Source organism: Sinocyclocheilus rhinocerous, unplaced genomic scaffold (genome assembly GCF_001515625.1).
Source record: "Sinocyclocheilus rhinocerous isolate Xijiao unplaced genomic scaffold, SAMN03320098_v1.1 scaffold2645, whole genome shotgun sequence".
In the NCBI taxonomy this organism is placed as follows: domain Eukaryota; kingdom Metazoa; phylum Chordata; class Actinopteri; order Cypriniformes; family Cyprinidae; genus Sinocyclocheilus; species Sinocyclocheilus rhinocerous.
In genome coordinates, this window is record NW_015654522.1 from 440,233 (window position 1) to 458,045 (window position 17,813).

Genomic DNA, 17,813 nt, shown 5'->3' on the forward strand with positions numbered 1-17,813 from the left:
CAAAACAAATAAACATTTTATGCTGTTTAAGCCTGAAATACGTTGTGTGAGTGTAGTTTCCAAAGGAATGCAAGCAGGAATTCTCGTCATTGTCTCCACTGAGCCCTCATCTCCCACACACACACACACACACACAATTTGCTGCATGTTCAAGAAAGGTCAATACCAGCTGACATCCAGTCCAGAAGGTGTCCTTGTTAATGGAAACGTGTGGGAATTGCTTGTGCTAATCACTATTTGACTAATTAGAGAAACAATCTGACCACTAATGAACTACACAGCAATAAAGAAACCAAAGAATTCCACATTTCATCTCCACACACATACACAGACAAAACTGCCCCACACATTTCATCTCCACACACATACACAGACAAAACTGCCCCACTATCTGCTGTGAGGTGCCCTAGGGCAAATAACAATTGAGGGTGTGTACAGCAGCCAGGTGTGTGTGTGTGTGTGTGTGTGTGTGTGTGTGTATGTGTATGTGTATGTGTATGTGATTGACAGGTATTGATTTACTATGGCTGAGAGTGCTAGTGGGTAGAATCTCAAAGGGAATGGACCTTCAACACTACACACACACACACACACACACACACACAGCATTATATTTCACTTGATCAGTAGTTTCTCCTGTGGCGCTTCTGCAGTATGTAAATATGTCCACTGCAGAAGAGTCCTGTTCCACTTATGAAATCAAAAAAGTTCGCTAAGAGAGGATCATTTTCTCTCTTACTCACACACACACACACACACACACACACACACACACTCAAGCAGGTAGCTTGTTAGGGGTTTGTGGGCATCAAATCCAAATCTGCAACCCGCCCCCATCTCTCCTCATCCTATTTCAAACACACACAAACTGCTATCCGTGCACGTCCGATATCTTCTATCTTCTTTCATTATTTAAAAGCTGCTGCTGAACACACACTTTAGTCGACCACTATGGGGTAATGAGCTAGGACGCAACCTAACCACACACACACACAGACATGAGCAGCATACTACTGAGGGGTGTATGTAGGGATCCATTCTCCCCCCTTTCATGCACACATTTCTACACACACACACACTTCTACTCTCTGATGAGCATTAGCTAATCCACACTGACGGGCCTGCTCCATTACCCATAATCCTTAATGCCTTTTTAATGTATCGTTCTTTCTTTTTCTCTCAGACTGTCACTCTCTCTCTTTCTCTATATATAGTGGCATCTTTAGCCAATGGATTTGAACCTGTCTGTGTGCCCAGTTACACTCAGTCTGGTTCTATTAAAGGGGAAATCTATCAGTGTCACACAGTCATTCGCACCTTTTTACAAAGGTGTCACGCTGTATTCCTTCCCCTATTTACAATCAGTTCCTAGAGCTCTAGTGTGGCCGAACGTGAATGACAAACAGTTTGGGAAGTAAGTAGAGAAGGAGACTGAGGAATGTTTCCTATTTAGTTTTGATGCCTCTTAACAATTCCCGTTCCCTAATTGCTTCCATTAGCAATTCTTTTGAATTTGTGGAAGAACTATTTGGATAACAGAAATACAATTCTGTTACCAAATGCTGGGCTTTTTTAATAATAAATTAAACAAAGTGGTCACATATTTCATTCATTTTTATAAAATACCACTGACGTAGCTCATATGTGTATCTTTCCAAAACAACCTACAACTTGCAGGTCATCATGATTTATCTGTTCACTCTTTAATCATGGCCACGTAACAACAGACATACACACTCACAGGCACAACACAAACAAACACACTCCCTGTTTTAAAAGCATGTGTTCAGGAATGCCTCCCTCTTTTTAATCAAGCAGCAATGTTTTGTCATCTTTCAGACCCATATGAACACACACGCACACACACACACACAAACACACACACTTCTGCGGGCACTGTCTAATGACATCATGCCTCTATAGCCCTGACTTAAAAATAAATGTACAGTATAGTGATGGAAAAATACTTTAGCCAAAAACACATTCATCTGAGGGGGGTTGATCAAACTCAGTGTAATGTGTTATCTATATAATCTATGTAAATTTGTGTGTGCACAGGTTTGACTGTACTTTTGCGGGGTAAATTTTTTACGTCATAAAAACAACTTACACACCACTCTCTCTCTCTCTCTCACACACACACACACACACACACACACACCTGTTCAAGTCTGGACGAACACACAAACATACACACATCATTTGCTACAGTATCATTACAAAAATCAACACCCTCCTTCACTGCTCTCTAATCCTTTCTGATTTATCATTCTGTCCTTATCTGTTCATCTTCTCCTCTCCCTCCAGAGTAAGTATGTCGTCCCACCTTCGGTAAACTGACCTGTTCAACATTTTTGCACTTTTGACTCGATCCTGTTCTTCTCTCTCCATCTTCATATCCTCTAAAAACTCTCGGCAGACATTCTCAAGAAAGGCACAGACACTCAACATAATCATAATCAATAACTCAATAATCAAAACAGGAAGCGATAACAAGTATTATAGATAGCTCTGTTATTGTTAAATTATTAACTTCTGCAAGCTGTATACCAAAACCAGCTCTTTGTTCTTGCTCAAGCTACAATGAAAGATTAATTCAGACTTCAGAAAGTTTACAATACCGCTTATTAAATGTAACTGCAGTGGTGTTACAGTATGTGTGAATAGACTACAGTAAACAAATACACATTAAAAGTGCACTCAGTATTTTTCTCTTTAAAAAATTTTGCACATTAAGAAATAAATAGTATTATTATATAAGTGTAAAATCATTTGCAAATGAGATGATCACTACAGTCATATCAGAAGCCTAATTTGCATGCATAAATATTAAAACTCTAGAAGATAAGCTGTTAATTGCCAGTAAGTAATAAATTGACAATTTTATATTCTACACTATTTTGTCTAAAAAAAAGTGTAAAAATGTAAAACCAACCATTTTAAATGCTAAAAATAAATTTAGCGATTACAACATTATAGTACAGCACTGTATGCAAAATGGATATTCATAGATCTATTGATCAACTTACCCACAGTTTCTTGAAATAATATAATACATAATTATTTCATAATTATTTTCAATGATTTAATTTCAGAACAGTCAACTTTGTTGTTGAGTAATAACTTTCTGATAAGTTTCAGAACGACATGTCTGAAATCTACTGCTCACCAAGCCCAGAAAGAGACAAGAGTGACCATGTTAGATTTATATTTTTGGAACATAGTTCTGTAGAGAGGCTGCAGTTATCTGCATGATGTTTCTAGCAAACGCTCAAGATGAGGGAGTTCGCATAATCCTGAACATCTCAGAAAAACGAGCAGTTAAATCACTCCTCTATCCCTCCACTACACCATGTGCCACTTTACATGATAGTTTTTATCTGGTTTTAGGCCGCAAGACACTCATTCCTCATTCTTTCAATAGCATCCTTATGCAGTATCTGAACACGTGAGGAAGGATGTGAGGATCTAATCAACCTTCACTTCTTCATTTGGACTGAACATCTCAAAATGATATATTAAGAGGCACTGAGTCACATTGCTGTTCTAGAGACAATGCTGCAGGCACAATCAACAAACAAGAAGAGAAAAGAAATGCAGAGTATTTAAAATGTCTTCATCTGCCTGTAACTTTCATAATAGTGCAACAATGGAGAAACGATTATGTAACAACAGTATTTAAAGGAAGTTCGAAATTATTTTGTGTGGTTGCTTCATCTACCAGGAATATCCTGAAGTTTGACACTTAAGTGATATTTTAGGGCTCCCACACTTTTTGACCAACTTTTCCACATCCTTTTCAGGCATGTGTGATTACATCAAAGTCTTTTAGCTTTAGAACAATTAATTAATGAATCATTCAGTGAACTGATTCAACTGAAGTGACTCGACTACAAATTGGACATCACAATAGCTTATCATCAAGTTTAATTCTAAACAAAAGCAATATCTAGCTGATGAAATATTTTAAAGTTAAATATAAAATAGATTTTTCCATTATTTTTATGATGTATTAAATGTAGATGACTTTTTCAGGTCTGGAAAACACAACTGTAAGATTCCTGATATATTTTCCATGGCTTTCCTTTACTTGGGAACCCAGAAACATTCACAGTGATGTACAGAATGTATTCTTTGTTATAAGACAACCTAATGAGTCCCGGCCTACAGGTCCCACAACAGTTAAATAGTACTACACTCCACAAAACAATCAATAACCCCACCATAGAGACACCAGCCCACACCCACCCGCAATCTCCTATCAGAATAGAAACTCCAGCAGTGACAGGACATCTGACAACTGTGGTCTAATAGATGGATATAAAGGGCCCTGAAAGAGAGTGTGATTTTGTGTGAGGGTGAAAGCACGAGTGTGTGTGTGTGTGTGTGTGTGTGTGTGTGCGTGAGGAGGGGGAGCCAAATTAATCTGGGGTCTGATACCCCCCTATGAGAGCAGCTCAATTAACGATCCACACCGGCTGAGGCACCGGGCTAAAAGCCATCTCACTCTCAATCTCTCTTACTTACTCTCTCTCTGTCTCTCTACACACCCCCTAATCCTGAGAGCAGGAATCAAGGAGCCAGAAAGAAATAAAGAAAGTCACTTGGAGATGCACATTAAAGGAGAGTCTGGGACCTTTCAGTTGTGTGTGCATGAGTCGTTGCGTGTAATTTAATCAAGCACACACACACACACACACACACACAATGCTTGCCCAGAGTCGCCACTAAAACAACACGCCATTCTTCTCCTCACCAAAAACACAGCTGACCAAAATCACAATGTGTTTCTGTGTGAACACATGAGTGGAGAGTGTGTGTGTGTGTTTGAGTGAGGGAAGGCATGTGAGTGTTTGTCTAATTACTGTTTTGGGTAGTGCATGGTATGGATTATGGGTGTTTTTGTGTGTATACATACTTCGCTATAGTTTGGGGGCAAATTCTGACAAACCCACTCTTTTGGGACATTTGGGATGTTCTCGGTTTGAAAACTCACTGATTGACAAATAATGTATTTGCATTGTAAATGCATTGTATATGCAAGACGCTTGTGTTAATTTACGGTTAATCTATAACCTAAGGCATAAATAAATAAAGAGAGAGATATTAATAAATAGAAATGTAATATATATATATATATATATATAGAGAGAGAGAGAGAGAGAGAGAGAGGGAGAGAGAGAGAGAGGAAATATTACATTTGTTTATAAATTTGTTTCCTTTGTTTTAAAAAGTCAATGGAAATAGCTTTAAAAAGATTAAAAGAAGTCTATCATACATTTCCACTAAGAAAGAACCAAATGTATGTGTTTGTGTGTGACTATACACTCTCATCTTGTCATCTTTTCATTAATCTGTGATGGTTTTGGGGTTGAAAATGTAAAAAATCCTAAAATGTTGATGATGGAGTGATGAGAACAGTCTTTTTCTCTTTGTGTGAACCAAAGAACATCATCCCATGAGCAACACAGGAACAGTCAGAGTTGCACCAGGGTAAATATTTCAGCAGAAACACACTTACAGAATGAACACATCTTTCCCTATCACTCTTCCATTCTTTATCTGTCACTCTCTCCATCCCCTATTCACAGACCATTTAATCTTTTAATATCATCCTATATTAAGAAAACACAGTCCAGATAGGTCAGTCCACCCGCATACAGAGACATGCAATCTAAATTAGTGTTCATAACTGTACCAACATAACAACCCATGATTTATCCACAAGATCTCAGACTCAACTATAGTATTCGCCCTAGAAACACAATACCAGCGTACCATTCATCCACATACTGTACAATATGTTCAATACACACCATGCACAAAGAGGTCGAACAGCTTGTGCATTGGGGGGCCCTACCTCATGTACACACTCTTACTTTTTTAACTATTTGTATGGCCTTTATTCAAAGTATTCTAGTAAATATAAAACTATTTAAATGCTGGTTAATACAAATGAATCCACACTAATCACAAATTAAAAAGGGAGAACCATTCACACACACTCCTACATACAAACACACAGCTTTGCTATAAAATTGCTAGAAGAGAAACTAACTTACCTTTCACTCTTTCAGCTTTTTTCTCTTTCTTTTCCCCCCGCGAGTCCTTTAAGCCTGAAGTTCATCCGTTCCTGACAGGTGCCATGGTCCCGTAGACTCCAGAGGAACGACAGGCTCTCACACACACACTCTCTCCTCAGCCTTTCCAGAACACACACACACACACACACACACACGCGCGCGCGCGCTGTGAGGAGGAATGACAGATCACAGCAGCAGCAACAGTCCACGCATGGACATGTGTCTCCAATGTGAAGTCCAAGACTACTTTAATTAATGTGTCTGTCCCTTTCTGTTTTTCTGTCTGTTTTTCCCTCTCTCTCTCAGTCTCTTCTGTCCTGGTCTGAAATTATTTTCCAGACTTCTCTCTCTTTTTCTTCTTTATTTTATTTCTTAGCTCTTAATTCCACTGTTTCTTTCTCTATCTACCTTATTTTTTCCAGTCTTTCTCTGATTTGGTTCTTGCGCTGACTGCTACCGCCGAGCTCTCCAGCTCTCTCGCTCTCTTTCCCCTCCCTCGGTCAGCCACTCCCTCCTGGATGTCAGGCTATTATGGGTGGAGACTGGTCAGAGGTAAAAGTCTTTCTCTCTCTCTCTCTCGTGAATACTGGGATGTACACTATCAGATGAGTGTTTTGTTATGGTGGAATGTTTTAATTAGTTTTGGATGAGTTCCTAAGGACTCCGGTGCAACTTTAGCTCACCTTAGGAGTGTAATGAGGTAAATTATTAAAGAGATAGTTCACCCAAAAATGAACTCTTCCTTAGTCGTTCCAAACCCGTACGACTTTCTTTCTTCTGTGGAACAAAGAAAATTTTTAAAGAATATTCTAGCTTTTCAAGTCTTCTGAAAGGTTTGTTTGAGGAACTGCCAGAAAAGTTATTATTCACTGAATATCTTCTATCAGAGTTCATAAGAAATTAGCAATGTCTGATTCACGAATGAGTCAGATTATCCAGTTCTCAAAACCAACCTAAATTATTCGTCCACACAAATGGACTGATATGGTTCTCAAATTCAATGATCTGGTCACAGTGGTTAACAGCTCACTGGAGGAAAAAAGTCAGTGAATAAAAATAAAAATTGTGGTTTGTCAAAAAAAAAGCTATAGTACTATTGTACTACTTCAGATGAGGTGAAGTATAGTGACACATCATATGAATCACTTTAGTGATGTTGTATATTGCTTTTGCATCCTTTTTTGAAGCTTGAAAATCCAGTTCCCATTCATTTCAACTGCAAGAAAAAGAACAACTAGTACATTTTTTCAGTCGCTCATTTTATGTTCCAAAAATAAGGTTTTTAATTTTTAGGTGAACTATCCCTTTACTCTATATTTAAAACAGTGTATCCATGAAATGAATCTAACAATCTAACAATCATTACAAGCTCAATGTGAGCTGCACTACACACGTTCGACTGAGTGCCGTCATTATGGCACCGATGAGACACTCTAGAGGGCAACAGTCAGCAAATATGATTTCATTAAGCTCTAAAACACTTACATTTTATTCTCTTTCCCTCCTTCTGTTTCGCAAACACACTGGACCATCTATTTCTAGGTGTTTGGTACCTGAAATAACAATAATCAGAGATTCTGTAACAAGTTTCACTGTGAGAGAGCTGGTCCATGTTATATGATACTTCCCATAAGCTGTCATGGAGACCTGGTGTCGTCAGCAGCATATAATGTAAACCTTTGTTTTCCATTTGCTTCACACACACACAGAAACAGACAATAGCACACATGCACAGGTGTAAGAATGATTTAAAATGTAACTGAAGAAAAATAATGAATAAAGTAACAGAAATGATTAAACTCGAAGTGAATACTCAGTCACAACCTATTTAACTTGACATATTTCAGAATGAAACAGGAAATTCAATAAAACAAAAAAGAGCAGGCAGGACAGGACTAAATGCGAGTTTACTGAAACAATTTGGCTATTGGCAAAGATTATCCATTAGTCCATATAGCAAAAAAGAAAAAGGGAAAAGAGAAAAAAGGAAAGTCATTTTTCAAAATTTGGATGAAATATCACAAAGACCGTTTTTTAGATTTGGAAGAACAAGCACTGTTGAATCATTCACAATAAGACCATGAAAATAAATTAAGAAAGTAAATAGGGTCAAAACTGATTTTGTGTAGACTTTTTGTATAGAAATGGGGTGGCAGTGGTTACTATGCCCTTACACGCACTCTTAAAAAAAGGTTCGTTATTGACGTTGGTGGTTCTATGAAGAACATTTAACATCCATAGAACTTTTCCATTCCACAAAACGGTTCTTTATAGTGGAAAGAGGTTATTCAGATTATTAAAATGTTCTTCACACTAAAAACAAAATATTATTTTCAAAATTGTTCACTGAAAGTTTCTTTTGGGAACCCAAAATAGTTCTTCTATGGCATCACTTTGAAAACCCCCTTTCAAAACCTGAGTGTAAATGGAAACACACACATTTTCACCTGCTACTCTCCCACTTTTCTGTTTCTCTTCCTCTCAGTTGAAGGATGATGGAGAACACATACATATACACAGACATGGTCCCTCCAGGCTACATTCATTCGTGTGTGCGTGTGTACTGTAGGCCTGAATAGTCCAGGTGGAGAAACAAATCAAGAAATAGGACTGGTGCTGTGAGAGCCATAAAGGCCAAGACCACCCTAAATGAACTAAACACACACAAAATTACACAATCACAAAATAATGTGTGTTCATTTAACCTGGCTCATAACTGAGAGATCCAACCTTGCATTAAATTCCCAAGTCAAGATTGCTTCCTTTTATCTTACAGAAAGCCTACAATAAAGACAGGTTCCTGTAATTACGCAAGTATTCCTGTACAACCATGAGTTAAGAGGCTCGTTCAAGGGCACTGCGGTGACAGAACATGATGGGCATCTTGGTAACCGTTCATTTCATGGGTTGCCCCAACTGGAGATTAAACCTGTGACCTCTGCTACCACATCAGCGCTGTTACTCCACACAGCCATTACTCCTCATCTTCATCCAACCTCAGAGAGAGTATAAAGAGGAGACATACCACTGGTAGAAAATGAATGTGAGGAATCATAATGCTGAAAATGTCAGCTAAAGTAATGAATAGCAGTCCCATCTTTTAGTTAAGAGTCAATTGTCTTTTAATAGAGGCATTGCTTTCCATTGCCTATTCTTGAATCCACTTGTGCATTACACAAAAAAATAAAATAAATAAATTATAATTTTTTTCAAAATACAGTATGAACATGGTTAAAACATGGATATCAACAAGCAATATTCAATAGCTAAAAATGTATTGGATTTATTTTTTGGATTTATTGATAATAAATATATAAACCAGGTCTATAGGCTATGCTTTTATGTTATGTTTATTAGTTTATGTTAAAACTGTGGTTAGAATAATCCAAATGGGTGGATATTTTATGTTCAATCGAATACATTTTTTAAAATTATTTGTGAATACACTTTTCTACATTAGTGTGTATAGCTGAACCAGCCAGAAATTACTTGCTTCAAAGGGACTTTGTTTTCCCTGTCATTTAAGGCAACATAAAAACAAGAATTAATGCTAGCTTTGATTTTAATGAATAATACCAAGAATAATTTCCTTTTTCATTTACACATTTTAATTACATTACACAATACACCTACAGTATGTAGTACATACATTTCTGTAACCACATGTAATAATCATCCTAATATATAATGTTATGTCTTTATCAACTAAACCGTGTGTGGGTAACCGATTTATTTTAATTTAAATGTTTCATAAATTCATAAATAATATATACGGCACTAAAACTTAATTAAATAGAAGTGTTGTAATTTGTGGCTTCTTGTGACCACTCATTCTTGTTTCCACAACAATCTGCATTGTTGCATTACGGGAATAAATAGATTATGAAACACATTTAATCATTTCATAAACATTTGTAAATGTTTGAAAAAACTTTTCAGTCTCATGTGAAGGCTTTTCCGCTCAGATGTTTGTGAACTAAAGGGTAGGGTAAGTTTGGCTAGCTTATAATAGATTGACTCAGTCTCAAAGTCAGCCCTTTATGTCACTGATCTCTTATACAGCAGAAGTTTACATAGTCTTGCTACTGTCATTTATTCAACTGTGAATGTTATTTGAAGAAAAATTGATGTGGAGAAATGCCATGCTCTTGTACAAATCACAGTAAGATCACATAGTACATTCAACGGCATCATAAATCACTTTAAGACTCTAAGTATTAAGTATTAAAGAGCTTTCATAGTTGTAATATAGCTTTTAATGTTGCAACTAAATCACAAGAACAGACCATCTACTTCCTTCAATTATGCACTTGTATGATTTAAAACGTAAACATCTCAACTGTAGCTGAAGTGGGGAACAGGGAGCCATAGTGTAGCACACTAGAGATGTAGTATATTTTGTCATTTCTGCAGATCCCTTGATGATTATGATAATTAATGATACTTAATACCCTGTCCTCCGGTCAGAGAGCTGAATCAAATCAAAATGTTCCCTACTTGATCCCTCTGTCTCTCTCTGTTATTCGCTTCAGCCAGCATTCCTGATGGACTGAGTGGAATTCAGGCATTCCGGCCAAAGTCTTCCGCACACACAAAGCGCAGTGGAATTCTGATGTTGTTTCAAAATGCGGAGCTGAGCCCCCTCTCACTTCAAATAGCGAATGCATTATTATATTCTGTGTGTATTGCTTTACTGCCGACCGTCTGATCAGTATTGTTCCCACCGGATGACCTTTGACATGTATCTCCGCCTGTTTTGACCCTACAGTCTCAGCCAGGGCACAAGTTGAGTGTGTGTTGATGCGGGGCAAAAATTTGACTTGTTACCTGCCAAAAAAGTACAACAACGTGATGGTTCATGGTGCATTAGCAAGTTGATGAATGTGTTCACACACACATACACACGACTCAAGGTCTTTGCAAGCATTGTGGTACATTTGCTATCAGCGCGGCCGAGTCCTTGAAAACAGTTTATCAATCACTACTGGCTCAGTTAGGATGAGAGAGAGAGAGACAGAAGATTGTGATGGAAGAAAAGAGGAAGAGATCAGAATGTGAAAAAAGAGTGGAAGAGGGACACAGCGGTTTCTGGCAAAAGCAGGTTCCGCTGTAGCATGCTGGAGTGTGTGCGTGTGTTTTGGAAACAGTGTATCTATGCGCGTGTGCATGCATCACTCAGTTTTTACATATAGGTCTGTTGTTATTTATCATGCCGTGAGGTCAGGCCTTAAAGTCACCATTCATAACCACTGCCACCACAACACATAGCTTGAAAGAATGAAAGAATTCGACTCCTAAAAACATGTGTTAGCTATTAAACTGTAATGTTTAAAAACAGAACAGTCAGGTACACTAAACATTCAAATGTTTGGGGTCAGTAATTTTTTTTTTTTTGGACAAAAATTACTTTTATTCAGCAAGGTTGCACTAAATTGATTAAAAGCGACAGTAAAGACATTTATAATGTTCCAAGATTTCTATTTCAAATAAATGGTCCTTCCTTGGAACTTTCTATTCTACAAATAATCCTGAAAAATGTACAGTATCACCATTTCCACCAAAATGTCAAGCAGCGTGAGTGTTTTCAACAGTGAAAATTTCTTAAGAAACTTTACTTGAGCCTTAAAATCAGCATATTAGAATGATTTCTGAAGGATCATTTGATACTGAAGACTGGAGCAATGGCTGCTAAAAATTCAGCTTTGCCATTACAAGAAATTATATTTTAATAAATAATCAAATTCAAAACAATTATTTTAAATGATAATAATAATTGACAATATTACTGCTTCTTTTACTGTATTTTTGATTAAATAAATGCAACCTTTGTGAGCATAAGATACTTCTTTAAAAAAATAATCTTACAGACCAAAAATGTTTTGTGAATATATATATATATATATATTCCTTTGAAAAATAAATTCTAAAATTCACATTTCATTTCAGAAAGTCTTACATCAGTATGTATAGACCAATACAATACACATTTCGAATTTGGAGATCTAACAAATGTTAAAACATTAATTGTGCTATTTGCACAAAAACATAAAAACTGAAACATTTATTGAATAAAAACTAGTGGAGTATTTTAGTTGATAAATGTGAAGTGGCAATTCAAATACATTTAATCAAACTGAGTTACATTATTCAGTTCCAAGTTCGCTAATTCATGTGTTTTCAGTGGGTCTGAAGCCCATTTCTTAATTTACCAGCCACATTAACACTACCCAGTAGTTTATGCCCTTAATTGCCCATTTTAAGGCACAGACCTATTTCCTGTTACAGATGTGTGCTGGTCGTTTGGAACTATATAAAAAACACAAAACCCATGATAGAAAAAGGTAATTTAAAGAGAAAATAGTGAGATGTGGAATGAGAACAGAGAAGATAGTTAAGTAAAAAGGAAATGGAAAGAAAAATTCATTTTCAGGAAATAGTTTCATATTCATGCAACATAATTGTACAGATGTCTGTCTGTGATTTCTACTCATATTTTATGGCAGTTATAAAGACACACATTTGCTGTTTTACAGACGTTTGCTCAAAGATCGGGACTTCCCTCTGCTTTTCAGACACTGTAATCGAGAGACTTTAAAGCATTGGGCTTTTCCCTGACACACACACACACACACACGCTTAAGCCACGTGTGAGGGCCTTGGTAATTGCAGCTAAACTCTGTTAGTGCTTTTAATGAGTAAAAAGGTAAACCTATCAGCACATTTTCCTGATACTCACTGAATCAGGCAGTGGACATTTGAAATAATAAAACAGAAAGGTACATTCTGAGATACTGAATCAGTAAGTGTACATTTTGATAAACTCAATGAATCAATAAGTATACATTCAACATACACACTGATGTTCGACATTTACAAAAGAATATATTATGTACTGTATATAAGTCTATGCAAATGTAACAAATATTTAAACAAATTTGTTTTGGATCAGTGCAAGATGAGTCACCAATATTTTTGGTCTTTTTTTTCAAGAAGAGAAATGTCTAAAATTGCTAAAAGTGAGTGCATATTAAGGTTTAGGAGCTAAAGACATGGACTGAAAAAAAACAAAGAAAGAGGAAAAAAGGGGAATTCAGTTTATTAGAGGACAGAATGGAGGAAGTGAAATCTGTGTGTGATATTTCACTGGCATCACTCATTTGTGTGACTAGCAGTGTCTGACCTTTTACATCACAGTGACTTCATCATACATACGGTCATCTACTGAATTGCTAATTGTTCTCTTACCACACATACATCTGTATCAGATCAGTTACAATAACGCAACAGACAAACAGTTCATTCACAGCTCTGAAAGGAATTGCATACAATCAGCCCAATCTGTTCTCAATCTGTTGTTTCTTCCTTTCATCCTGCCATCTGCGAATTTACCCTTTCTGATTTTTACAGCGCAAAGTGCCTACTCTTTTTCTGAACTCTTGCCATATCTGCTAAACCAGTGGCTCTTAACTGGTGGGCAAATAATAAAATGCAAATAATAAAATTTTAGGTGCACAGGATTTTTGAGGCCATTACCATTCACCAATATTTTAACACTAAGATGGGCCTATAGCAATACTGATTGCATTGTTTATTTTTAAAGTGACCCTTGCCACATTTGTAGTTAATATGCTGCATCAAAATAACCAAACTGTAAAACTTAAAACAGACAAGTTACATTTTGTGAAATACTTGTGAATTGTTCTGTTACTATCAAAGACTATTATGACATACAGTACTGGCAACCAGTAAACAGCATAAGATCACAGCCAACAGTGATACATTCAAAAATGCAATATAAGGTAACTACAATGTAACTAACCATATAAGTAACCTAGGACAATTAAACATTTCTAATTTCTTTGATGACATCAAAGGTCAGTTATCGGATCAAGAAAGATATTTTGGTGCAAATACATTTGCCAATTGGTACAAACCAGCTAAATTAGCCAGACACCATGTTATTCTCCAAACTATGAAAACAGAAAAGTAAATATGACCAAAATTACATCAAATATTGTTTCACTTGCAATTATGATAAATACACTTGCTGACCACAATTTGTTGGCTGCTCATAGCATGAAACCATCAAAATTCAAGAGACAAACCAAACAGTCAAACTATAAAGACAGCAAATTATACATCTGCAGCCTTTTACATGTTTACAAAGTTGTTCATTTTTGCTTATTGCCAGGCCTACGCAGGATCGCCACTTGATGTCCAATCTGGGTTTTGAAGCAAAACCACTGTTGAAAACCATTATTTAACAATTACGCGGTTGGTTTGGTGAACAGTGTTCAAAAATGACCAAATCTTTGTTTTGGTAAAGCCTCTAAAACTATGCAGAAATGAAGTGACCGAGAGAAGAAACTTCTCTTTCATCATTCATCTCATTTTTCATCCGCTCTGAAACAACTCTTTCTTGCTTTTGTTTGATGTGTTCCCAAACTCTTTGATGTGCTGTGCCATATCATTTATAAAAATGAAGTGTAAGCACACCACCATTCTTGAAGACAGACATAGACACATTCATATTAGCTGTCAAAAGCTGCCCATTAGACAGATGCCAGCTGCTCTTCGGTGTAGTCCTGCACACACACACACACACACACACACGCACGAGATGGAAGGTAAGTTAGTTTAAGTTTTTCCCTCTTTTACCCACATCTTTTACCGATACAAATCCCTCACTGTCTGCTAAACAGTGAAACACATTTATTTTCCAAACTTTTTGCCCACTGACACCAAATTCACTTTATTTCCTCATTCTCTTTCTTTCCCTTTTCTTTATTCTCCCTCTATCTTTCCTCCTGCTCATTGTTAAAACAGATGTTTGTCTGGCTCTTCCATTAGTAGGAGCGGTTGTGTGTGTGTGTGTGTGTGTGTGTGTGTGTGTGTGTGCGTGTGTGAATGAGGAAACAAAAATGACTGAGCATTTAATATTGAACATGTGGAACAGCAATGAACTCTGGGTAATGGAATGAGCGCTGCCATAGATTCCAGTTGCAGGTGACTGTAAGTTGATTATTAACAGGTCTGTGTAATTAGGTATGAGAATTGTTAGATCAGGGGTCTTCAGAGGTGGTCAACAGTACTTCTGCAGGTACTCATTTTTTGGAAGAAACTATTAACTAATATTAAAATTTAATAAGCAACATATAGAGTATATTACATTACTATGGTACTAAGCACATGTTATTATAGGTCAAGCATGTACTTAATTTTACACAATATTTAACAGGGCACCATCTCTTGATCCACCAAGAGATCTTTGGCCTGCAAAAAGGCTCCAAAAACAGACCCAGCAGAATCAAAATCATGGTATGTGTCCCAAATGACAGCATTATTACAAGCTTAAATTATATAAAAAAAGCACAAAAGCCCTGTGAAAAATTTCTTTAAAAGTCTTTATTCAGAGGGCATAAAAATACCAAAGTGACCACTGCATACCAAGAAAGTACACAGTGGAAACATAAAACATTTTTAATATCACAGCAACATCAGTGTCTATTTACAGTATAAGCTTATATTAAAGGGGTGGTTGATTGTGATTTCACTTTTTTAACTTTAGTTAGTGTGTAATGTTGCTGTTTGAGCATAAACAAAGTTACGACACTGAAAGTTCAATGCAAACAGAGATATTGTCTTTTAAAATTATGGCAGTTTAATGCCTACAAAAACGGCTCGTAGGGACTACAACAAGTTAGGGTTAGTGACATCACAAACCCTGAAATTTACATAAACCCCGCCCCCGGGAACATGCAACAAAGGGGGCGAGGCCATGTTGCGCTGCTTTAGAGAAGAGGAAGAGTTGTTGCCATGCTCAAAACTAGGGGTGTATGAAAAAAATCTACCAATCCGAGCCCATTGCGCATTTCTGAGGGAGGGGCTTCATAAAACTAGGAACTCATCAGAGCATTCACAAGAGAAGGGACAGAGCGGTGTAGAATAAAGGTAAATTATGTGAAAAATAATGTGTGTTTTTTTTTAACGAAGCATTAACACATGTTAGACTGCACCCCATAAACACAATCAAGCGTAGAAAAAAAGCAGTCAACCACCCCTTTAAAAATATGAATATTTAATATAATTTTATATGCTTTTTAAATATTATTTAATTTATATACAATATTACATAATTTAGTATGGTTTTATTAATTATGATTTTAATCATTTGATGAATAAATAAATGTACATTTATTTATCTAAATTTACAATATGCAGTTCATATTGTAAATACAAGTTATACGATTCATATTGTATGACTACAAAGTTACACACACTCAAGTTCATATTTTAATAAAAGTTTAAGCAACTACACATTGCAGAATTCAGGACACATCAGCATCAGGCACCATCAGGATATTAAATTTCCGTGAATGCCATGTGGCTAAAGAATTGGTAAGGCCTCAAGGAACTGCTCATACACACACACATACACACACACTCTCTCTGCCAAATATCTACAGTGTGCTTGTTTGTGCATGACAATGTTATTTTGTGGTTTGAACTTGAAGAGAATGGCACAGAGCTCTTGAAGAGTTTCTTGGCCTCTTTTTTTTAACCACCCTTTCTCAGACCCTCAAAAACTGCTCATTTCAGAGGATCAGGGTATGGAACAACACTTACACACTGACACACATTTTCTGTGGTAACCAGCGGTGGTTACAGCTAATGAGGTGTGCAAGGACCAAGTGGCCACACAGACGAAAACAAAGAGCTCCATCTGAACTGTCCTTGGCCACACACGCTCATGTTGTGTCTCTAGAAGTTAACACAAAGGGACAGACTGAGTCATTGGAGAGAAAGAGCCACTGAAAGAAAAGGAGAAGAAGAAAAGAAGTGTTGAGAGACTCTGGGGGAGTTCACAATGATGGATTGTCCATTTAACCTGCCTTTGAACTGCATGACTCTGATTCAGATTCATTAGATTCACAATTAATTTGACACAGTTCTGATTCACTCTGAATCCAACAAAGCTTGAATAGCCTGAACTGAATTACATGGTGATAGAATGTCATACTGAAGACATTTAAATTGAATTTTACCATGAATAATATAATATAATAAGTGATGCGATCTGGTCGCGCTGGGACGTATTCAGGAAATTCGAAAAATAGGTTGAATGTCAATTTTTGGCAAAATGAGGTTTTCATTCAATTATTATTCTATAAAATCTTGTCTATCATCTCTCAAAATATCTTGGCAAAATTCACTTATTTAGTGCAGAAAAATAGCGATTTATTGCAGCAAGCAGAAAAACTGTATCTTTCTCTTATGTTAAGAACGCGCTGCGGAGGTGCTTTCTCTTCACACAACAAAAACAGTTAACCTATCAAAATAAACCACGTAACATATATAATAAAGTTGTATCAATGCACATTTCCCACCAGTCCTGTGTAAACTATGGCACACAAAGATTTTTTATTTATTTATTTTTTTTAAAAATCGTGAGATGGCAGAGAGCAAGAGAACAACGCAGTCTGAAGTAGCTGCTCACTTAAACGATCTTGCCCCCAGCACCATTTTCATATCGCTATGCATTACTCTCATTTAGTTCAAATGGTGACAGCATGAACTAAAACTACAAGTTTAGAACACAAAACTACAAGTTACAACACCGAACTGTGTCTGTATGTCATATGTATTAAGTCCAGCAATAAGTCCAGAGTAGAACAGGAGAAGAATTGGAGATAGCCTGCACGCTGTAATCTGTGATGTTTTATGAACAGA

At 36.7% G+C, this 17,813-nt stretch overlaps 1 protein-coding gene across 2 annotated transcripts in view; it reads right to left on the reverse strand.

Annotated features, from left to right (window-relative positions):
• sema3b (sema domain, immunoglobulin domain (Ig), short basic domain, secreted, (semaphorin) 3B) overlaps positions 1-6,583 on the reverse strand; it is a 33,598-nt gene extending 27,015 nt beyond the window's left edge. For both annotated transcript variants that reach the window (XM_016524307.1, XM_016524305.1), the window contains exon 1: positions 6,063-6,583. The gene's annotated coding sequence lies outside the window, so the exon portion shown is untranslated. The remainder of the gene's footprint in view (positions 1-6,062) is intronic.
• Positions 6,584-17,813: the final 11,230 nt, after the last annotated feature.